Raw genomic sequence first — 22,169 nt, 5'->3', positions numbered from 1 at the left:
TAATAACTAATTCCTTCCCTTACCAACTCTCACACAACTCCAGCCCTAGAATACTCAACAAACTACTTATCACAAAACCATATAAAAAAGAAAAGAAAGAATTATAAATAGAAACAAATAGGTTCGTTTATTTATATATTTTTTGGTTATTACCAATCAACTCTTTTCTTCCGTTACACTCTTTTTCAACTATAAAAAGTGAAACAAATCAAACACAAACGTGTTCATACCCATCTCTTTTCCTCTCCCATTTCAAGAATATGAGTTTATTTTCAACACTTGCACTTTCTCTCTTAATTTCTTTGTTCTTTGCTAACCAATTCACTACCATCGAAGGATCGTCATCCAAACCCCAAAAATTATGGTCAAGATAACAAATGCTCTTAAATCTAAAAATCAGCTCACTGTTCACTGCAAATCTAGCAATGATGACTTGGGACTCCACAAGCTGACACCTTGGGCTAGCTACGTCTTCAGTTTTCGTCCAAACTTATGGGGCACGACATTGTTTTACTGTTCCTTCCAATGGCTTGGCTCGTTTCATTACTTCAATGTCTACATAGATAAGAGAGATAGATATAATTGTGAAAGTAGTCTATGTACGTGGCATATGAGTGAGAAAAATGTCTGTATGTTCAACTATAAAACCGATAATTATGATATTTGCTACAATTGGCCAGGTAAGACATCCATCTATCCATAAATTTCAAAGTTTGATTTTAATATTGAAATAAATAAATGTTTTTGATATGTTTTTTCCGTGGGATTTTTTTTTAAAAAAAAAAGCTTGATATGATTAGTACGAGTGAAATATAGACGATGTTAATTACCTATCGGCATAAATTATAATATGAAAATTTGTTAACTTATTTTGGTCATGATTGATAATCAAAACAACTATATGATAATGCGATATTACATTAGAAGAATTTTGACGTAGGGTAAAGCTTGGAACCTAAAGCAAGTTAGGATGAAAGAAACACCTAAGGGAAACACCTCAAGACTCAAGACCCTTCTACAACCCTCTAAGAAATTCATTATGAATCTATGACCTTCTAGAACAACTTATGCTTGTTATTACGATAGATTCATATGTTTACGAATGCATGCTTCAACTTATTGTTAGGATCGCACAACAACGCACACGCTCGATCTAGATGATCACAAAGAAAAGGATAGAGAGAATTGCAAGGAGAACTCTGGCTAAAAGGATTTTTTTTATTGATGACTTCAGGTATGTACAACAAGAGAGAGTACTGAGAATAGAAAGTACATTTTAAAGCTTTACTGATATATATATATATGGTTCAGTCTACTAAATATAGCTTTACCAGATTTAACCATCTACTATATATAGCTATGTACCATATATAGCTTTACCGGATATAGCTTTACCATATATGACTTTACCAAATATAGCTTTACTGGATATAGCCGTTGACCAAGCTATAAATATACAGGGAGCAGACTCCATAACTCAACAATTGTCCCACTTGGAGACTGATCCTACACCATACCAATTAGGGCTTTGCATAGCTTTAATTTTCCAACATCAACACATTTTGTCAACATGTCTGCTGGATTCTTTGTACCCTCTATCTTCTCAAAACACATATCGTCTTCTTCCACTAACCTGCGAGTGAAATGGTACCGTCTTCTAATGTGTTTTGTCCTTGAATGATAGACTGGGTTTTTCACCAACTGTATGACACTTTGACTATCTGTATAAAGGATCTTCTTGTACTGCTTCCGGCCTAATTCTTCTAGATAGTCTGTCATCCATATCATCTCCTTTCCAGCTTCAGCTATGGCCACGTACTTAGCTTCAGTAGATGAAAGAGCAACGCATTTCTGAAGCTTGGACATCCAACTCACTGCTGTTCCATCTATAGTGTAGATATACCCAGATGTGCTCTTGCTGGAGTCTACATCTCCACTCAGATCAGCATCCACAAAACCTTGCAGAACTACTTTGTCATTGCCATAACAAAGTGTAGTATTGGATGTACCTCTCAGATATCTCAGAAGCCACTTCACAGCTTCCCAATGTTTCTTCCCTAGATTTGCCATGTACTTGCTAACAACTCCCACTGCATGTGTTATATCAGGTCTAGTGCAGACCATAGCATACATCAAACTCCCAACTGCAGAAGCGTACGGAACTGATGCCATGTGCTCACGTTCCTCAACTGTCTTGAGAGATTGCCCCTTTGACAATTTAATATGATTTGCCAAGGGGGTAGTCCTGGGTTTAGCGTTATTCATCTTGAATTTGGACAACACCTTCTCAATGTACTGTTCTTGGGATAGATTTAATGTGCCAGCAGATCTATCTCGAGAAATCCTCATCCCAAGGATCTGCTTCGCTGCACCTAAATCTTTCATCTCAAATACTGAAGACAAGCTTGCCTTCAGGTGGTTTATCTCCCTCATACTTGATCCAGCAATTAGTATATCATCCACATACAGGAGTAGAAGCACATAAGAATCAGTGTATTTCTTGAGGTAGCAACACTGATCCTTTTCACTTATGTGGAAACCACTCTTGCTCATGAAGGAGTCAAACTTCTTGTACCATTGTCTCGGTGCTTGTTTCAGTCCATACAAGCTCTTATTGAGCTTACACACCATGTGCTCCTTGCCTGGAGCTGCAAATCCTGCGGGTTGTTGCATATAGATCTCCTCATCTAGATCTTCATGTAAAAATGTCATTTTTACATCCATTTGCTCAAGGTGCAAATTCTCCGATGCAACAATACTCAGTAGAATTCGGATAGTAGTTAATTTCATAACTGGAGAAAAGATCTCAGCATAATCAATGCCTTCTCTTTGTGAATATCCTTTAACTACAAACCGAGCCTTAAACCTCCTTCTGCCATCTGGTTCAACCTTGATTTTGAACACCCATTTGTTCAACAGAGTTCTCTTTCCTGTAGGCAACTCAGTCAGCACCCACGTATTATTCCTTTCAAGTGAGCTCATCTCATCATCCATGGCTTGCTCCCACTTGGTTGAATCTTCCACTTGTAGGGCCTCATCAAAGGACTCTGGTTCTCCTTCGTCAGTCAGCAACAGATAATGTAATGAGGTTGAATATCTATCTGGTGCTCTGGTAGTTCTTGATGATCTTCTCAACACCTGCTCAGGTGCAACTTCCTCCACGTCTGGTTCTTCAGCAATAGGATCAGGAGTTTCTTGAGCTTCTGTTGTACCATCACTGTGTGAATTTTCTTGCCACTCAAGTTCAACTCCGACTTGCTTCGTAGTCTCAGAGTTTATCTTCTCTCTGTCCTTGTACATGACATTTTCATCAAAGGTCACATCACAGTGTCTTAGGATCTTCATATTTTTCTCATCCCAAAACCTGTACCCGAACATGTCAGAGCCATAGCCTATGAAGTAGCATTTCACAGCCTTAGCATCAAGCTTATCTCTTTTCTCTGGATCAACATGAACATACGCAGTACAGCCAAAGGTTCTCAAGTGAGAGTACTTGAGTTCTTTTCCTGTCCATACTTCTTCGGGCAATTTGAACTTCAAGGGTACTGACGGCTCTCTATTAATCAAATATGCTGCTGTGTTCATAGCATCAGCCCAGAATGTCTTTGGCAATCCAGAATGAATCCTTATGCTTCTTGCTCGCTCATTCAAGGTTCTATTCATCCTTTCTGCAATACCATTTTGTCTTTCCTTACCGAGAATTGTTCTTAATAATCTAATTCTCTCAGCTGCACAAAATGTTATAAACTCTGATTTGTTGTACTCTCCTCCATTGTCAGATCTCAGGCATTTGATCTTTAAGCCGGTCTGATTTTCAACTTCAACTTTCCACTTCTTGAAGGTGGTAAACACATCTAACTTGTGTTTCAGAAAGTAAACCCATACCTTCTTGCTGAAGTCATCGATGAAGGTGACGTAGTACCTTGATCCACCAAGTGATGAAACTGGAGATGGTCCCCAGACGTCTGTATGGACCATTTCCAATCACACTCTCTTCGGTTCTCTGGCAGCCTTTGTGAAACTAACTCATTTCTGTTTGCCCATAACGCAGCTCTCACAAAGACCCATATCAACAGATTTTAAGCCTTCTAAAGCTCCTTTCGCAGTCAGCATCTTCATTTCTTTGACGCTCATATGTCCAAGTCTATTGTGCCATAGACTTGAATTGGAAGCACTCTCAGCAGCAGCAGTCATGTTTATACACTCTGCAGTAGTGTATAAGGTTCCGAATTTTGTGCCACGCGCAACAACTATGGCGCCCTTCACAATCTTCCAGGAACTCTTTCCAAACTCTGCTGCATAGCCTGTGCTATCCAACTGACCAATAGAGATCAGGTTCTTCTTGAGACCAGGAATGTATCTGACATCTTGTAGTGTCCATTGATTTCCTGCTGGAATTTGTATGGAGACATCTCCCTTTCCTTCAATCTCCAAGGTTTTGTTGTCGGCAAGATACACCTTCCCGAAATTTCCTGATTTGAAATTTCAAAACAATTCCTTACTTGGAGACGAATGGAACGATGCACCTGAATCCAAAATCCAGGATTCAAATGGGCTATCCACACTAAGGATTAAAACGTCCTCAGCATCTTCTGTTGTGTATATAGAATCATCATCATCTTTAGATTTATGATTCTGCTTCTTCTTTAGCTTTGTACAATCTGTCCGAAAGTGTCCTTTCCCCCACAGCTCCAACACGTTACGTTGGGTTTGTTTGGAGATTTTCCCCAGTTCTTTGATTTTGAACGCCCATGTTTGTTTGAGCTTTTTGATTTGCTTCTTCCCCTTCGATCAACACTGAGAGCATTGCCTGATGAATCTCCAGTTTCCCGTTTGCGAATACTTTCGCTGAGAACTACATCTCGAATTTCATCAAACTTCAGTTTATCAGATCCTCGGGAACTGCTGATTGCGGCAACAATAGTATCCCATGACTCGGGTAAGGATGACATCAAAATCAACGCTTTAATTTCATCTTCGAAATTAATTTCCACCAAACCCAGTTGACTTATGATCATATTGAATTCATTTATATGATCCGCAACACGTCCACCTTCAGACATCTGTAGATTGAACAATCTACGCATCAAATACACCTTGTTCATAGCCGACGGTTTTTCATACATATTTGACAGCGCCTTCATCAGATCTGACGTTGTCTTCTCCTTGATGATGTTAAACGCCACGTTTCTGGATAGCGTCAACCGGATCATCCCTAAGGCTTGTCGATCCTTGAGCTTCCACTGTTCCATGGTCATGGTATCAGGCTTCACCCACAGCAGAGGTTCGTGAAGATCTTTCTGGTACAAATAATCTTCAATCTGCATCTTTCAGAAACCGAAATCGGATCCATCGAACTTCTCAATTCCAATCTTTGAACTTTCCATCTTCACAGATCGTGGTGAATTTTGCCTTGCTCTGATACCAGTTGTTAGGATCATACAACAATGCACACGCTCGATCAAGAGGATCACAAAGAAAATGATAGAGAGAATTGCAAGGAGAACTCTGGCTAAAAGAATTTTTTTTATTGATGACTTCAGGTATGTACAACAAGAGAGAGTACTGAGAATAGAAAGTATATTTCAAAGCTTTACTGGACGGGATATATATATGGTTCAGTCTACTAAATATAGCTTTACCAGATTTAACCATCTACTATATATAGCTATGTACCATATATAGCTTTACCAGATATAGCTTTACCATATATGGCTTTACCAAATATAGCTTTACCTGATATAGCCGTTGACCAAGCTATAAATACAGGGAGCAGACTCCATAAGTCAACACTTATGCCTCAAGGAATTATGAACATTAGAAACTTACAAGATTGAGAACCAAGAACAATACCATACAAGCTCTACAACTACCAAAGGAAGAAGAATGGTAGGTACCACTGAAGGATAAGGGACCAAGGTCCTAAAACTCAAAAACTCAAGAAAAAATCCTAAGTCCTCCCACGGTACAACATGTTCTTGACTCAAAATACGGTGTAAGTATTCAGATTATGCTGCTTGGAATGCATGAAGTCTTGGGCATAGGTATTGATGTTGTAACATAGGGCAAGCACTGGGTGCAGGATTTCAGACTACGCTTCTTGGAACGCATGAAGCCTTGAGCATAGGTATTCAGACTATGCTTCTTGGAACGCCTGAAGCCGCTTAGAATACGCTGGGTGCAGGATTTCAGACTACGCTTCTTGGAACGCATGTAGCCTTGAGCGTAGGTATTCAGACTATGCTGTTTGGAACGCATGAATCCTTGGGCATAGGTATTCAAACTATATCATAGGGCAAGCCCTTGATGCAGAATTAGAATACATCGTTTGTTACGTAAGAAGCCTTCCTTGGATGTAGGTTTTCAGACTATGTTACTTGAAATGCATGAAGCTTTGGAGATAGGTTTTCAGAGCTTGTCGAAGGGCAAGCCCTGAGGCGTGGGTTAAGACTGTGTCGCTTGGAACGCATGAAGCCTTGGACACAGGATATCAGGTTCATGTCTAATACCGTAAATCTTCAGGGCAGAGTGTAGTTGAAAGAACCAAGAACCGAACAAGAACTTAGAAAGTACCAAGGACGAGAGAAAGATCATGGACTAGAACATGGATCAAGAACCAAGAACCAAGAACCAAGAACCATAGTACTAAATTCCTTAAAAGATAACAACGGTTTTAGAATCCAAGGACCAAGATCGTTAGGAAATATCATGATAAGAACTTATTAAGATATAATATTTGGAGAATATATTATAACAATTAGTTATGGAATATATCTTAGATATTCGTAATTCGTTAATATTTTTTCCTTTATGATTTGCTTAGTAGTATATTTTATTTTATTCTCAAAATTTAGTTAGTTTATATTTTTCCTTCTTTTTAGGTATTAGTTGGTAGCTTGTATTCTATTTAAACGTTGTGAATATTAATGAAGATTGCTCTTTCGATCCCAATTCTATTTCTCATACTTAACATTGTATCAAAGAACCGATCTTGGTGTTCTTAAATATCATAACTTTCTTTATGGTGGAATCAGCCAAATCGAGCTTCAAAATTTCGGATGTTGACTTAACACATCATTATTATAATGATCACTCTGATCATCCATTATATTCTCTTGTTCCAATCAAATTAAATGGAACAAATTATCAATCTTGGTGTCAATTAGTTCTGCATGATCTTATTGCCAAAAAGAAAATTGGCTTCATTGATGGCACTATTGAAGAACCGTCTCAAGATGCAAATTCAACCGAATTTGAACTCTGGAATCAGTTCAACAGTATGATAACATCTTTGTTAACTCATTCAGTTAAAGCAGATATCGCTGATGGAATTATTCACGCCAAGACAGCTCATCAAGTGTGGGTTGATCTTCATGATCAATTCTCACAAAAGAATGCTCCAGCAATTTTTCAGATACAAATGTCGATAACAATGATGTCATAGGGAACCATGGCACTGTCAGCATATTTCACCAAGCTCAAAGCACTCTGGGATGAATTGGAAGCGTACCGCATGTTGAACATAAATCTCTGTGGGAAACACTTGCACTCTTTGATTAAGACCAATCGAGAAGAGAATACAAGGCACTTTGTAGAATGCTACTACTTTATAATGCTTGGAATTTCTTGGGATGAAAAACTAGGTTGGGTCGATGGGGTATTTATACTATTCCCTAGGCAATCTAGACCTAACAAATGTAAATCTTTTTCCTAAAATATCGAGATCTCTCTCCTAAAACGTCTAGTATATTTCCTAAAATCTCTACAAAAATAAATAGGCAATGGGCTAGTACAATTATTGGGCTTGACTCTATCGGGCCAGTGATAATATTTTAACACTCCCCCTCAGCACTAGTTCTCAATCGCCGCACCATGTCAAGCTGACAGAGAAAACTCTCGTGTTTGCCCGTATTCGACTCTTTTGTAAACAAGTCTGCCACTTAGTCATCTGTCTTGATCTGCTACATCTCGATTTCTTCCTTTAGAACCTTCTCTCGAATGAAATGGTACTGCACCTCCACATGCTTTGTTCTAGCAATTTTCTGCTAGGCGAATCGCAGATTGGTTGTCGCAATGAAGTGATATTGGATACTCAATTTTCTGGTGCAAATCTTCCATCAAGAGTTTCAACCATGTACTTTCCTGAGCTGCTCCAGCCGATGCTCTATACTTTGCTTCTATAGTTGATAAATGATACTGTTGGTTGTCTCTTGCTACACCAAGAAATTGTTCCCAAACCAAACTTGAACACATACCTAGTGGTTTACCTCCGAGTATCGTGGCCTCCCTCATAGTCAGCATCACAGTATCCAACTAGCTTGCAGTCTTTGCTTCTTTTGTACAAAAGACCATAGTCGATTGTACCTTTGACATATCTCAAGATCCATCGAGTTGCATCTAAATGAGGCTTCTTTGGACTTTGCATGTACCGACTCATAACCCCAACTGCATAAGAAATATCAGGCCGAGTTAAAGTTAGGTACAGTGCTATGCACTCTACATAGTACACCATTGTAACTGCTGTTTATCTTATAAATAGAACACCATCACCATTGTTATCGAAATAGACACCAAATGAAGCACTCTACAAACGACCACCTACATTTCACCATCTTAAAGTTTTTGGTTGTAAGTGTTATGCAACTGTTATACACCCTAAGCAAAAATTTTAACCTCGGGCGATTCCTTGTGTTTTCGTAGGATATCCTTGTGGTCACAAAGGTTACAAGTTGTGTGACATGCAATCTAAAAAAAAAAAAATTATCAGTCGTGATGTTAAATTTTGTGACGATGATTTTCCTTTTTCATCAGCTTCATAAACTTTGACATTAGCTCCTTCAACTCCCATTTTACCACTTCAAGATTCATACTACTCAAACATCCATTCTAGCCCTCCCCCACTTTCTATTCCTTCACCTACTACTTCGTCGACCCTTCGCCTTCTATTCCTTCTCTAGATTCGCCCACTAATTCTAATCTTATCCCACCTGATACGTCAATTCCACTCCGACGTTCTACTCGTACCAAACAGCCTCCAGCTTGTTATAATGATAATGAGATGTCTTCTGGAGCCAATCATTTAACCTCTAGCTCAAGTCCCTACACTGGCACCAGGTACCCCCTTCATGATTACCTTTCATTCTCTCGTTTTTCACCTACTCAACGTGCTTTTCTAGCTCTTATTACAGCCCAGACAGAACCTAAAACCTATGATGAGGCAGTTGGCGACCCATTACGGCAGCAGGCTATGAATGATGAAATTGCAGCTTTGAAACGTAATCGTACTTGGTCTCTCATTCCTCTACCACTTGGCCATGAAGCTATTGGCTGTCATTGGGTGTACAAGATTAAACACAACTTTGATAGTTCTACTGAACGTTATATAGCTCGACTGGTAGCAAAGGGATACACTCAGGTTGAAGGTGTTGATTACAAAGAGAAGCTTTCTCGTACAACGAAACTTACTACACCTCGTTGCTTACTCACTATTGCTGTTGCTCGAAAATGGTTCACTCATCAGTTGGATGTTCAAAATGCCTTTCTCCATTATAATCTAGACGAGGAAGTCTATATGTCTTTACCATCAGGTATTCGCCGACAGGGGGAGAATACAGTATGTCGACTCCATAAATCTCTTTATTGTTTAAAAATGGCTTCTCCAATTTGTGCTCCATTTTCTCTAACCAATACACAAAATGTAGGCTACACTCAGTCCAAAGCAAATTACTCTTTATTTATTAAGAGTAAAGGTACTTCTTTCACTGCAACTCTTATCTATGTTGATGATATTCTATTGACAGGCAATGATCTCAAAGAAATTCAACATCTCAAGACTAGTTTACTTGAGAAATTCCTTATCAAAGATTTAGGGAATTTGAAATATTTTCAAGGCATTGAATTTTCTAGGTCTAGAAAATAAATTTTTATCTCCCAAAGGAAGTATGCTGTAGACACTTTCCAAGACACATGTCTTACAAGAGCACGTCCAAAAAGATTTCCTATGGAGAAAAATCTGATACGTTCTCTAAGATAAGGAGAGAAATTGAATGATCCAAGTAAATACACACGGTTGATTGACAGATTAATATATTTATCCGTTACTAGGCCTGACATAGTGTATTCAGTTCGTATGCTTAGTCAATTTATGCATGAACCAAGAAAATCACATTGGGAGGCTAAAGGAAAATGGCAAGTGACTATTTACTGAGTATGCTTAGTCAATTTATGCATAACCTCGATAGGAGGTCGTTTACTGAGTATTCTTAAAACACTCGAGCCTCGTGCTACTATATTTTTCACATAAAGGCAAGGCGCCCCTGTAAGACTGACGGAGGCTTCACTACCACGAGTTCTTGACACGTGCATAGGATAGTTTCGCATAATAATTTAATAGTATAGGTTAGTATATGTTGAGTAGTATTTTCATTTGACAATAGTATAGATTAGTATAGGTTCAATTGTATTTGCATTTGACAATAGTATAGATCAGTCTTGTCTGAGTTGTATTTGCAGCTAATAAACTGTAGGTTGATTTGTATTTGTATTTAATAAAGTTTAGGTTGAGTTGTATTTGCATTTAATAAAGCATAGGTTAGTATAGGTTCAGTTGTATTTATAATTGTTAGATCATTTGTTAGTATAGGGCGTTTAATTCAATAATGTTTTTCATTTTTTCTTTGTATTTGTTTATTCCCGATGTAATAAATGAGGCACGAAGTTAATGTTGAATTTATAATAAGGGTTCATTAAAGTAATTCCGCATTAACTATCGGGTTAAATCTGAAGTAACGGTCTTGGGTTAAATAGGAAAATTTAGGGTGGAAATCTCTCCTTAAAGATGCGTTTTAAACCCGTGAAGCAAACGATATTACATACCGTGCCAAAGTGGACAAAACGGACAATATTGACTAGCTATGAATTTGGATGTTTGAACATTCGACCACACCTTTTAAATTTTGATTTTGTTGTGATTCTCTCCTTCTTATTAATCATATCTATTTTTCTTATGGTCTAAAGGGAATAAAAAATTGATAAACATCCTTAAAAAAACCCATTCATAACTATGGCTTAAATCTCTCCTTTACAAGGGTAATTAAGGAGAAAATATAGAAAATGCAACGGTGTAGTTTGTGTTTAAGCAACTTTGTTTTTTGATGTCCACCAAAAATAGCAAATGAGAAAGAATCGATATTTATAAGTATGCAACAAATATGGATATCCAACCTCAAAACATTCATAGGAATTAATTTTTAGAGTGGATATCAACCTTAAATCAGCTTCTCAAACAGCTTTAACAGGATGTTCAAAACAGGTTTTTATTTTTATTTTTATTTTGCTATATAATGAACCAAAATCCAAATGATTAAACATCAACAAAACAAATTTGAGCATTTTAATAAAATGAAGACTCTAACAAGCTTCGGTATTACCTTATTGTTTGCTTTGGAATCAAGCATTATTATCAACACATGTTTTGCAGGTTCCAACGGACAAGCTGTAGTGGAAGATTGGCATTTACCAGAAGGCAAATGGCAAGTGACTATTTACAATTATCAAACAAACTCAGTTTTAAATGCTCATTGCAAGTCAAAAGACGACGATTTGAACGAACAGGTTTTGGACAAGCGAGCCCAATTCCACTGGAGATTTGAAATGAACTTTTGGCATACGACTTTGTATTGGTGCAATTTTAACAGTTCGAATGGACATGCTTCGTTTCAGGTGTTTTGGCCAGAGAACTCGCATTGGCTGTCTGAACGATGCAACGTTAAAAACTGCATTTGGGCAGCATTTGATGATGAATTTTACTTAAAAAATCTTCATTTGGGGAAGTTTGAATTGATACACCCTTGGGAAAAATGAAGTAAAATCTCCCTCACTCCTTTTGGTCCAACAAAACCTACTATTTTTTTTTTCCTTGTATGTTTGCTTGCTTTCACATGTAATAATTCTAGAGAGAGTCGTGGGGTTTCTTTATAGGCTTAAATATGTTGCATATTTAAGTCTAATAAAATGGGAGGAATCTTTTGGGAATTTATAGTTCTTTGGATGTTGATAATTTGGTTGGGTTTCAAGTTTCTACTTGTATCTACCCATGTGCAAGCTTTCAAACTAAGGATTTGGCCGTCAATGGCCCTAATATTCCCCTAACAATATTGTAAGGTTATTTACTTCTCGCTTCTAAGAGTGAAAACTATCTCCACAGACAAACATGAGTCCTTCCCGCATGTCTTTTCCTCACTCACATGTTTGCTACGAAAATTCTCAAGAGGTCTTCCAACATAAAATTGCTCCAGCAAAGCACATTTAATCTCGAAGTTCTTATGATTAAGCCAACAAAAAGGAAAGTGCATCTCGTTGATATAGGTAGTAAGTTTCAATTCTTTTTAAGCATTTATTAGTCATCTGTACTTTGGGTCACTTTATCGGTTATAATCTTGGTCCATTCATGTACTCTCTTTTACTCGGGTATCACTCTACTCAAAACCCTTTCAGAATTAAGTAATATTTTAGGTTTTAACATTTTAAGGGTAACAAATTAGGACGAAAAGAAAATATGTATAATAATTGGAAATGCCAAGGTTAATATCATAAAATAAAACGGATATATGGAAAGAACTCATGTCAGTTATCCTAAAAAAAAAAAAGAAGAAGAAGGATGTCAATTGCAACTTTCTAATATGAAACCAACTAGCTGGCACAACATGTTTTAGTAAAAAAAATATCATTAAAGATTATTTGTGATGCTCATGAAGAAAGAAAAAAAAAACATATGTAAAACGAAAATGATCTTTACAAGACTATGAAACCAAATAAACTATGTGGAAACAGAGGGAAGAGATCAAGGAGAAGTACCCGAGTAATTTCAATATTAAGACACTTTCGAGGACGAAAGTTTCATCTTGACGTGTATGATGTATTTACGAAAAATAAAAAAAAAAGAAGCGAAACTTTGTGCCACGTTGCTAAAGCTGAGAAGTGGCGGGTTGGCCTCCACTATAAAAAAGGGAGGCCCCCCACTTCATTTTATCATCCTAAAATGAACAGTTCGAGCCAGTCAGAGAGTACACTTTCTGACGGCTCAAGACCAAAATTTTGGTTGATTTGCTCGGATTCTTTCCTCCTGGTTTCAATTTTTAGAAAGCGTTCAAAGTTATTATGTATGACTACCTTCTGCCTAGTTAAATTTTTTGAATCGAGTTTAAATTATTTATGCATGATTAGGCCTAGTTTAAATTATTAGAAGTCAGTTTCTGTGCCGTATTTGCCTTAGTTTAAATTACTGGGACTAAGTTTCTATGCAGTATTGGGCTTAGTTTAAATTAGTGGGAGTATGCTTTTATGCATAATTAGACTTAGTTTAAAGTATGGGGAGTAAGTTTTTATGCCTAATTAGGCTTAAGTTAAATTATTGGAATCCAATTTAAATTATTTATGCGTAATTAGGCATAGATAGTTTAAATCATTAGGAGTAAATTTTTATGCATAATTAGATTTAGCTAGTTTGTGCATTACGAAACGTTATGTTGAAAGCATGAAAATGTTACGTTATGTCTTGTGAATTGCATGTATAGAATGATTTGAATTACATGTATAACGATAAATAACATGAAATATAATCCCGATATAAGCATGAACGATGTGATAACTGATATGAGAAATGGTATGATATCAATGAAATGATAGCGGGGGTTATATTTAATAATGTTTAAAATGAAAAAATATTGGGACCTCATGCATTAATGTTCGCTCATGCATTCGGGGATACCCGTATTCCAACACGATGGTATGGGCGCGTACACCACAAGGCAGGATAACTTTCACTATGTTTTACGTAATGCTGCCGCTACCGTTTCTAATAGGTATTCGGCATAGAGAGCTACCAGAGCATGCTCGCCCGACAAGGAAAGGGGCCAGGGGTGTGCAAACCTACTCGTGGGTCCATACTCGCACGTAAAACATAATAAAAAAAGAATTAATTATTAATAACTAATTCCTTCCCTTGCCAACTCTCACACAACTCCCGCCCTACTCAACAAACTACTTATCACAAAACCATATACAAAAAGAAAAGAAAGAATTAGAAATAGAAACAAATAGGTTCCTTTATTTTTATATTTTTTGGTTATTACCAATAACTCTTTTCTTCCGACTCTTTTTCAACTATAAAAAGTGAAACAAATCAAGCAGAGACGTGTTCATAGCCATCTCTTTTCCTCTTCCATTTCAAGAATATGAGTTTATTTTCAACACTTGCACTTTCTCTCTTAATTTCTTTGTTCTTTGCTAACCAATTCACTACCATGGAAGGATCATTCATCCAAAACCCAAAAATTATGGTCAAGATAACAAATGCTCTAAAATCTAAAAATCAGCTCACTGTTCACTGCAAATCTGGCAATGATGACTTGGGAGTCCACAAGCTGACACCTTGGGCTAGCTACAACTTCAATTTTCGTCCAAACTTATGGGGCACAACATTGTTTTACTGTACCTTCCAATGGCTTGGCTCGTTTCATTACTTCAATGTCTACATAGATAAGAGAGATAGAGATAATTGTGAAAGTAGTCTATGTTCGTGGAATATTAGTGAGAAAAATGTTTGTATGTTCAACTATAAAACCGATAATTATGATATTTGCTACAATTGGCCAGGTAAAACATCCATCTATCCATAAATTTCAAAGTTTGATTTTAATATTGAAATAAATAAATGTTTTTGATATGTTGTTTCCGTGGGATTTTTTTTTTTTTTAAAAGCTTGATATTATTAGTACGAGTGAAATATAGACGATGTTAATTACCTATCGACATAAATTATAATATGAAAATTTGTTAACTTATTTAGGTCATGATTGATAATCAAAACAACTATATGATAATGCGATATTGGATTAGAAGGATTTTGACGTAGGGTAAAGCTTGGAACCTAATGCAAGTTAGGACAAAAGAAACACCTAAGGGAAACACCTCAAGACTCAAGACACTTCTACAACCCTCTAAGAAATTCATTATGAATCTATGACCTTCTAGAACAACTCATGCTTGTTATTACGATAGATTCATATGTTTACGAATGCATGCTACAACTTATGCCTCAAGGAATTATGAACATTAGAAACTTACAAGATTGAGAACCAAGAACAATACCATACAAGTTCTACAACTACCAAAGCAAGAAGAATGGTAGGTACCACTGAAGGATAAGGGACAAAGGTCCTAAAACTCAAAAACTCAAGAAAAAATCCTAAGTCCTCCCATGGTACAACATGTTCTTGACTCAAAATACGCTGTAAGTATTCAGATTATGCTGCTTGGAATGCATGAAGTCTTGGGCATAGGTATTGATGTTGTAACATAGGGCAAGCACTGGGTGTTGGATTTCAAACTACGCTTCTTGGAACGCATGAAGCCTTGAGCGTAGGTATTCAGACTATGCTTCTTGGAACGCCTGAAGCCGCTTAGAATATGCTGGGTGCAAGATTTCAGACTACGCTTCTTGGAACGCATGTAGCCTTGAGCGTAGGTATTCAGACTATGCTGCTTGGAACGCATGAAGCCTTGGGCATAGGTATTCAAACTGTATCATAGGGCAAGCCCTTGATGCAGAATTAGAATACATTGTTTGTTACATAAGTAGCCTTCCTTGGATGTAGGTTTTCAGACTATGTTACTTGAAATGCATGAAGCTCTGGAGATAGGTTTTCAGAGCTTGTCGAAGGGCAGGCCCTGAGGCGTGGGTAAAGACTGTGTCGGTTGGAACGCATGAAGCCTTGGACACAGGATATCAGGTTCATGTCTAATACCGTAAATCTTCAGGGCAGAGTGTAGGAGAAAGAACCAAGAACCGAACAAGAACTTAGAAAGTACCAAGGACGAGAAAAAGATCATGGACTAGAACATGGATCAAGAACCAAGAACCAAGAACCAAGAACCATAGTACTAAATCCCTTAAAAGATAACAACGGTTTTAGAATCCAAGGACCAAGATCGTTAGGAAATATCATGATAAGAACTTATTAAGATATAATATTTGGAGAATATATTATAACAATTAGTTATGGAATATATATTAGATATTCGTAATTCGCTAATATTTTTTCCTTTATGATTTGCTTAGTAGTATATTTTATTTTATTCTCAAGATTTAGTTAGTTTATATTTTTCCTTCTTTTTAGGTATTAGTTGGTAGCTTGTATCCTATTTAAACGTTGTGAATATTAATGAAGATTGCTCTTTCGATCCCAATTCTATTTCTCATTCTTAACATTGTATCAAGGAACCGATCTTGGTGTTCTTAAATATCATAACTTTCTTTATGGTGGAATCAGCCAAATCGAGCTTCAAAATTTCGGATGTTGACTTAACACATCATTATTATAATGATCACTAAGATCATCCATTATATTCTCTTGTTCCAATCAAATTAAATGGAACAAATTATCAATCCTGGTGTCAATTAGTTCTACATGATCTTATTGCCAAAAGGAAAATTGGCTTCATTGATGGCACTATTGAAGAACCATCTCAAGATGCAAATTCAACCGAATTTGAACTCTGGAATCAGTTCAACAGTATGATAATATCTTTGTTAACTCATTCAGTTGAAGCAGATATCGCTGATGGAATTATTCTCACAAAAGAATGCTCCAGCAATTTTTCAGATACAAATGTCGATAACAATGATGTCATAGGGAACCATGGCACTGTCAGCATATTTCACCAAGCTCAAAGCACTCTGGGATGAATTGGAAGCGTATCGCATGTTGAACATAACTCTCTGTGGGAAACACTTGCACTCTTTATTAAGACCAATCGAGAAGAGAATACAAGACACTTTGTAGAATGCTACTACTTTATAATGCTTGGAATTTCTTGGGATGAAAAACTAGGTAGGGTCGAGGGGTATTTATACTATACCCTAGGCAATCTAGACCTAACAAATGTAAATCTTTTTCCTAAAATATCGAGATCTCTCTCCTAAAACATCTAGTATATTTCCTAAAATCTCTACAAAAATAAATAGGCAATGGGTTAGTACAATTATTGGGCTTGACTCTATCGGGCCAGTGATAATATTTTAACACTCCCCCTCAGCACTAGTTCTCAATCGCCGCACCATGTCAAGCTGACAGAGAAAACTCTCGTGTTTGACCGTATTTGACTCTTTTGTAAACAAGTCTGCCACTTAGTCATCTGTCTTGATCTGCTACATCTCGATTTCTTCCTTTAGAACCTTCTCTCGAATGAAATGGTACTGCACCTCCACATGCTTTGTTCTAGCAATTTTCTGCTAGGCGAATCGCAGATTGGTTGTCGCAATGAAGTGATATTGGATACTCAATTTTCTGGTGCAAATCTTCCATCAAGAGTTTCAACCATGTACTTTTCTGAGCTGCTCCAGCCGATGCTCTATACTTTGCTCTATAGTAGATAAATGATACTGTTGGTTGTCTCTTGCTACACCAAGAAATTGTTCCCAAACCAAACTTGAACACATACCTAGTGGTTGACCTCCGAGTATCGTGGTCTCCCTCATAGTCAGCATCACAATATCCAACTAGCTTGCAGTCTTTGCTTCTTTTGTACAAAAGACCATAGTCGATTGTACCTTTGACATACCTCAAGATCCATCGAGTTGCATCTAAATGAGGCTTCTTTGGACTTTGCATGTACCGACTCATAACCCCAACTGCATAAGAAATATCAGGCCGAGTTAAAGTTAGGTACAGTGCTATGCACTCTACATAATACACCATTTTAACTGCTGTTTATCTTATAAATAGAACACCATCACCATTGTTATCGAAATAGACACCAATTGAAGCACTCTACAAACGACCACCTACATTTCACCATCTTAAAGTTTTTGGTTTTAAGTGTTATGCAACTGTTATACACCCTAAGCAAAAATTTGAACCTCAGGCGATTCCTTGTGTTTTCGTAGGATATCCTTATGGTCACAAAGGTTACAAGTTGTGTGACATGCAATCTAAAAAAAAAAAAAAAATTATCAGTCGTGATGTTAAATTTTGTGATGATGATTTTCCTTTTTCATCAGCTTCATAAACTTTGACATTAGCTCCTTCAACTCCCATTTTACCACTTCAAGATTCATACTACTCAAACATCCATTCTAGCCCTCCCCCACTTTCTATTCCTTCACCTACTACTTCGTCGAACCTTCGCCTTCTATTCCTTCTCTAGATTCGCCCACTAATTCTAATCTTATCCCACCTGATACGTCAATTCCACTCCGACGTTCTACTCGTACCAAACAGCCTCCAGCTTGTTATAATGATAATGAGATGTCTTCTGGAGCCAATCATTTAACCTCTAGCTCAAGTTCCTACACTGGCACCAGGTACCCCCTTCATGATTACCTTTCATTCTCTCGTTTTTCACCTACTAACGTGCTTTTCTAGCTCTTATTACAGCCCAGACAGAACCTAAAACCTATGATGAGGCAGTTGGCGACCCATTACGGCAGCAGGCTATGAATGATGAAATTGCAGCTTTGGAACGTAATCGTACTTGGTCTCTCGTTCCTCTACCACTTGGCCATGAAGCTATTGGCTGTCATTGGGTGTACAAGATTAAACACAACTTTGATAGTTTTACTGAACGTTATAAAGCTCGACTGGTAGCAAAGGGATACACTCAGGTTGAAGGTGTTGATTACAAAGAGAAGCTTTCTCATACAACGAAACTTACTACACCTCGTTGCTTACTCACTATTGCTGCTGCTCGAAAATGGTTCACTCATCAGTTGGATGTTCAAAATGTCTTTCTCCATTATAATCTAGACGAGGAAGTCTATATGTCTTTACAATCAGGTATTCGCCGACAGGGGGAGAATACAGTATGTCGACTCCATAAATCTCTTTATTGTTTAAAAATGGCTTCTCCAATTGGTGCTCCATATTCTCTAACCAATACACAAAATGTAGGCTACACTCTGTCCAAAGCAGATTACTCTTTATTTATTAAGAGTAAAGGTACTTCTTTCACTGCAACTCTTATCTATGTTGATGATATTCTATTGACAGGCAATGATCTCAAAGAAATTCAACATCTCAAGACTAGTTTACTTGAGAAATTCCTTATCAAAGATTTAGGGAATTTGAAATATTTTCAAGGCATTGAATTTTCTAGGTCTAGAAAAGAAATTTTTATCTCCCAAAGGAAGTATGCTGTAGACACATTTCTTACAAGAGCACGTCCAAAAAGATTTCCTATGGAGAAAAATTTGAAACGTTCTCTAAGATAAGGAGAGAAATTGAATGATCCAAGTAAATACACACGGTTGATTGGCAGATTAATATATTTATCCGTTACTAGGCCTGACATAGTGTATTCAGTTCGTATGCTTAGTCAATTTATGCATGAACCAAGAAAATCACATTGGGAGGCTAAAGGAGAATGGCAAGTGACTATTTACTAAGTATGCTTAGTCAATTTATGCATAACCTCGATAGGAGGTCGTTTACTGAGTATTCTTAAAACACTCAAGCCTCGTGCTACTATATTTTTCACATAAAGGCAAGGCGCCCCTGTAAGACTGACGGAGGCTTCACAACCACGAGTTCGTGACACGTGCATAGGATAGTTTCGCATAATAATTTAATAGTATAGGTTAGTATATGTTGAGTAGTATTTTCATTTGACAATAGTATAGATTAGTATAGGTTCAATTGTATTTGCATTTGACAATAGTATAGATCAGTCTTGTCTGAGTTGTATTTGCAGCTTATAAACTGTAGGTTGATTTGTATTTGTATTTAATAAAGTTTAGGTTGAGTTGTATTTGCATTTAATAAAGCATAGGTTAGTATAGGTTCAGTTGTATTTATAATTATTAGATCATTTGTTAGTATAGGGCGTTTAATTCAATAATGTTTTTCATTTTTTCTTTGTATTTGTTTATTCCCGAGGTAATAAATGAGGCACGAAGTTAATGTTGAATTTATAATAAGGGTTCATTAAAGTAATTCCGCATTAACTATCGGGTTAAATCTGAAGTAACGGTCTTGGGTTAAATAGGAAAATTTAGGGTGGAAATCTCTCCTTAAAGATGCGTTTTAAACCCGTGAAGCAAACGATATTACATAACGTGTCAAAGTGGACAAAACGGACAATATTGACTAGCTATGAATTTGGATGTTTGAACATTCGACCACACCGTTTAAATTTTGATTTTGTTGTGATTCTCTCATTCTTATTAATCATATCTATTTTTCTTATGGTCTAAAGGGAATAAAAAATTGATAAACATCCTTAAAAAAACCCATTCATAACTCTGGCTTAAATTAAGGAGAAAATATAGAAAATGCAACGGTGTAGTTTGTGTTTAAGCAACTTTGTTTTTTGATGTCCACCAAAAATAGCAAATGAAAAAGAATCGATATTTATAAGTATGCAACAAATATGGATATCCAACCTCAAAACATTCATAGGAATTAATTTTTAGAGTGGATATCAATCTTAAATCAGCTTCTCAAACAGCTTTAACAGGATGTTCAAAACAGGTATTTATTTTTATTTTTATTTTGCTATATAATGAACCAAAATCCAAATGATTAAACATCAACAAAACAAATTTGAGCATTTTAATAAAATGAAGACTCTAACAAGCTTCGGTATTACCTTATTGTTTGCTTTGGAATCAAGCATTATTATCAACACATGTTTTGCAGGTTCCAACGGACAAGCTGTAGTGGAAGATTGGCATTTACCAGAAGGCAAATGGCAAGTGACTATTTACAATTATCAAACAAACTCAGTTTTAAATGCTCATTGCAAGTCAAAAGACGACGATTTGAACGAACAGGTTTTGGACAAGCGAGCCCAATTCCACTGGAGATTTGAAATGAACTTTTGGCATACGACTTTGTATTGGTGCAATTTTAACAGTTCGAATGGACATGCTTCGTTTCAGGTGTTTTGGCCAGAGAACTCGTATTGGCTTTCTGAACGATGCAACGTTAAAAACTGCATTTGGGCAGCATTTGATGATGGATTTTACTTAAAAAATCTTCATTTGGGGAAGTTTGAATTGATACACCCTTGGGAAAAATGAAGTAAAATTTCCCTCACTCGTTTTGGTCCAACAAAACGTACTTTTTTTTTTTTTTTTCCTTTTATGTTTGCTTGCTTTCACATGTAATAATTCTAGAGAGAGTCGTGGGGTGTCTTTATAGGCTTAAATATGTTGCATATTTAAGTCTAATAAAATGGGAGGAATCTTTTGGGAATTTATAGTTCTTTGGATGTTGATAATTTGGTTGGGTTTCAAGTTTCTACTTGTATCTACCCATGTGCAAGCTTTCAAACTCAGGATTTGGCCGTCAATGGCCCTAATATTCCCCTAACAATATTGTAAGGTTATTTACTTCTCGCTTCTAAGAGTGAAAACTATCTCCACAGACAAACATGAGTCCTTCCCGCATGTCTTTTCCTCACTCACATGTTTGCTACGAAAATTCTCAAGAGGTCTTCCAACATAAAATTGCTCCAGCAAAGCACATTTAATCTCGAAGTTCTTATGATTAAGCCGACAAAAAGGAAAGTGCATCTCGTTGATATAGAAAGTAAGTTTCAATTCTTTTTAAGCATTTCTTAGTCATCTATACTCTGGGTCACTTTATCGGTTATAATCTTGGTCCATTCATGTACTCTCTTTTACTCGGGTATCACTCTACTCAAAACCCTTTCAGAATTAAGTAATATTTTATAGGTTTTAACATTTTAAGGGTAACAAATTAGGACGAAAAGAAAATATGTATAATAATTGGAAATGCCAAGGTTAATATCATAAAAATAAAACGGATATATGGAAAGAACTCATGTCAATTATCCTAAAAAAAAAAAAAAAAAAAAAAAAAAAAAGGAAGTCAATTGCAACTTTGTATTATGAAACCAACCAACTGGCACAACATCTTTTAGTAAAAAAAATATCATTAAAGATTATTTGTGATGCTCATAAAGAAAGAAAAAAAAACACATGTAAAACGAAAATGATCTTTACAAGACTACGAAACCAAAGAAACTATGTGGAAACAGAGGGAAGAGATCAAGGAGAAGTACCCGAGTAATTTCAATATTAAGACACTTTCGAGGACGTAAGTTTCATCTTGACGTGTATGTTGTATGAACGAAAAATAAAAAAA

At 36.6% G+C, this 22,169-nt stretch overlaps 1 pseudogene; it reads right to left on the bottom strand.

Moving 5' to 3' along the window:
• Positions 1 to 17,279: 17,279 nt before the first annotated feature.
• Positions 17,280 to 17,759, bottom strand: LOC147792278 (secreted RxLR effector protein 161 pseudogene; annotated as a pseudogene).
• Between the last annotated feature and the right edge of the window lie 4,410 nt (positions 17,760 to 22,169).

The sequence above is a fragment of the Cucurbita pepo genome, chromosome 6 (genome assembly GCF_057944985.1).
Source record: "Cucurbita pepo subsp. pepo isolate OVF chromosome 6, ASM5794498v1, whole genome shotgun sequence".
NCBI lineage: Eukaryota > Viridiplantae > Streptophyta > Magnoliopsida > Cucurbitales > Cucurbitaceae > Cucurbita > Cucurbita pepo.
Note: the sequence above shows the minus strand (reverse complement) of the source record. Positions and strands in the feature narration are given on the sequence as shown.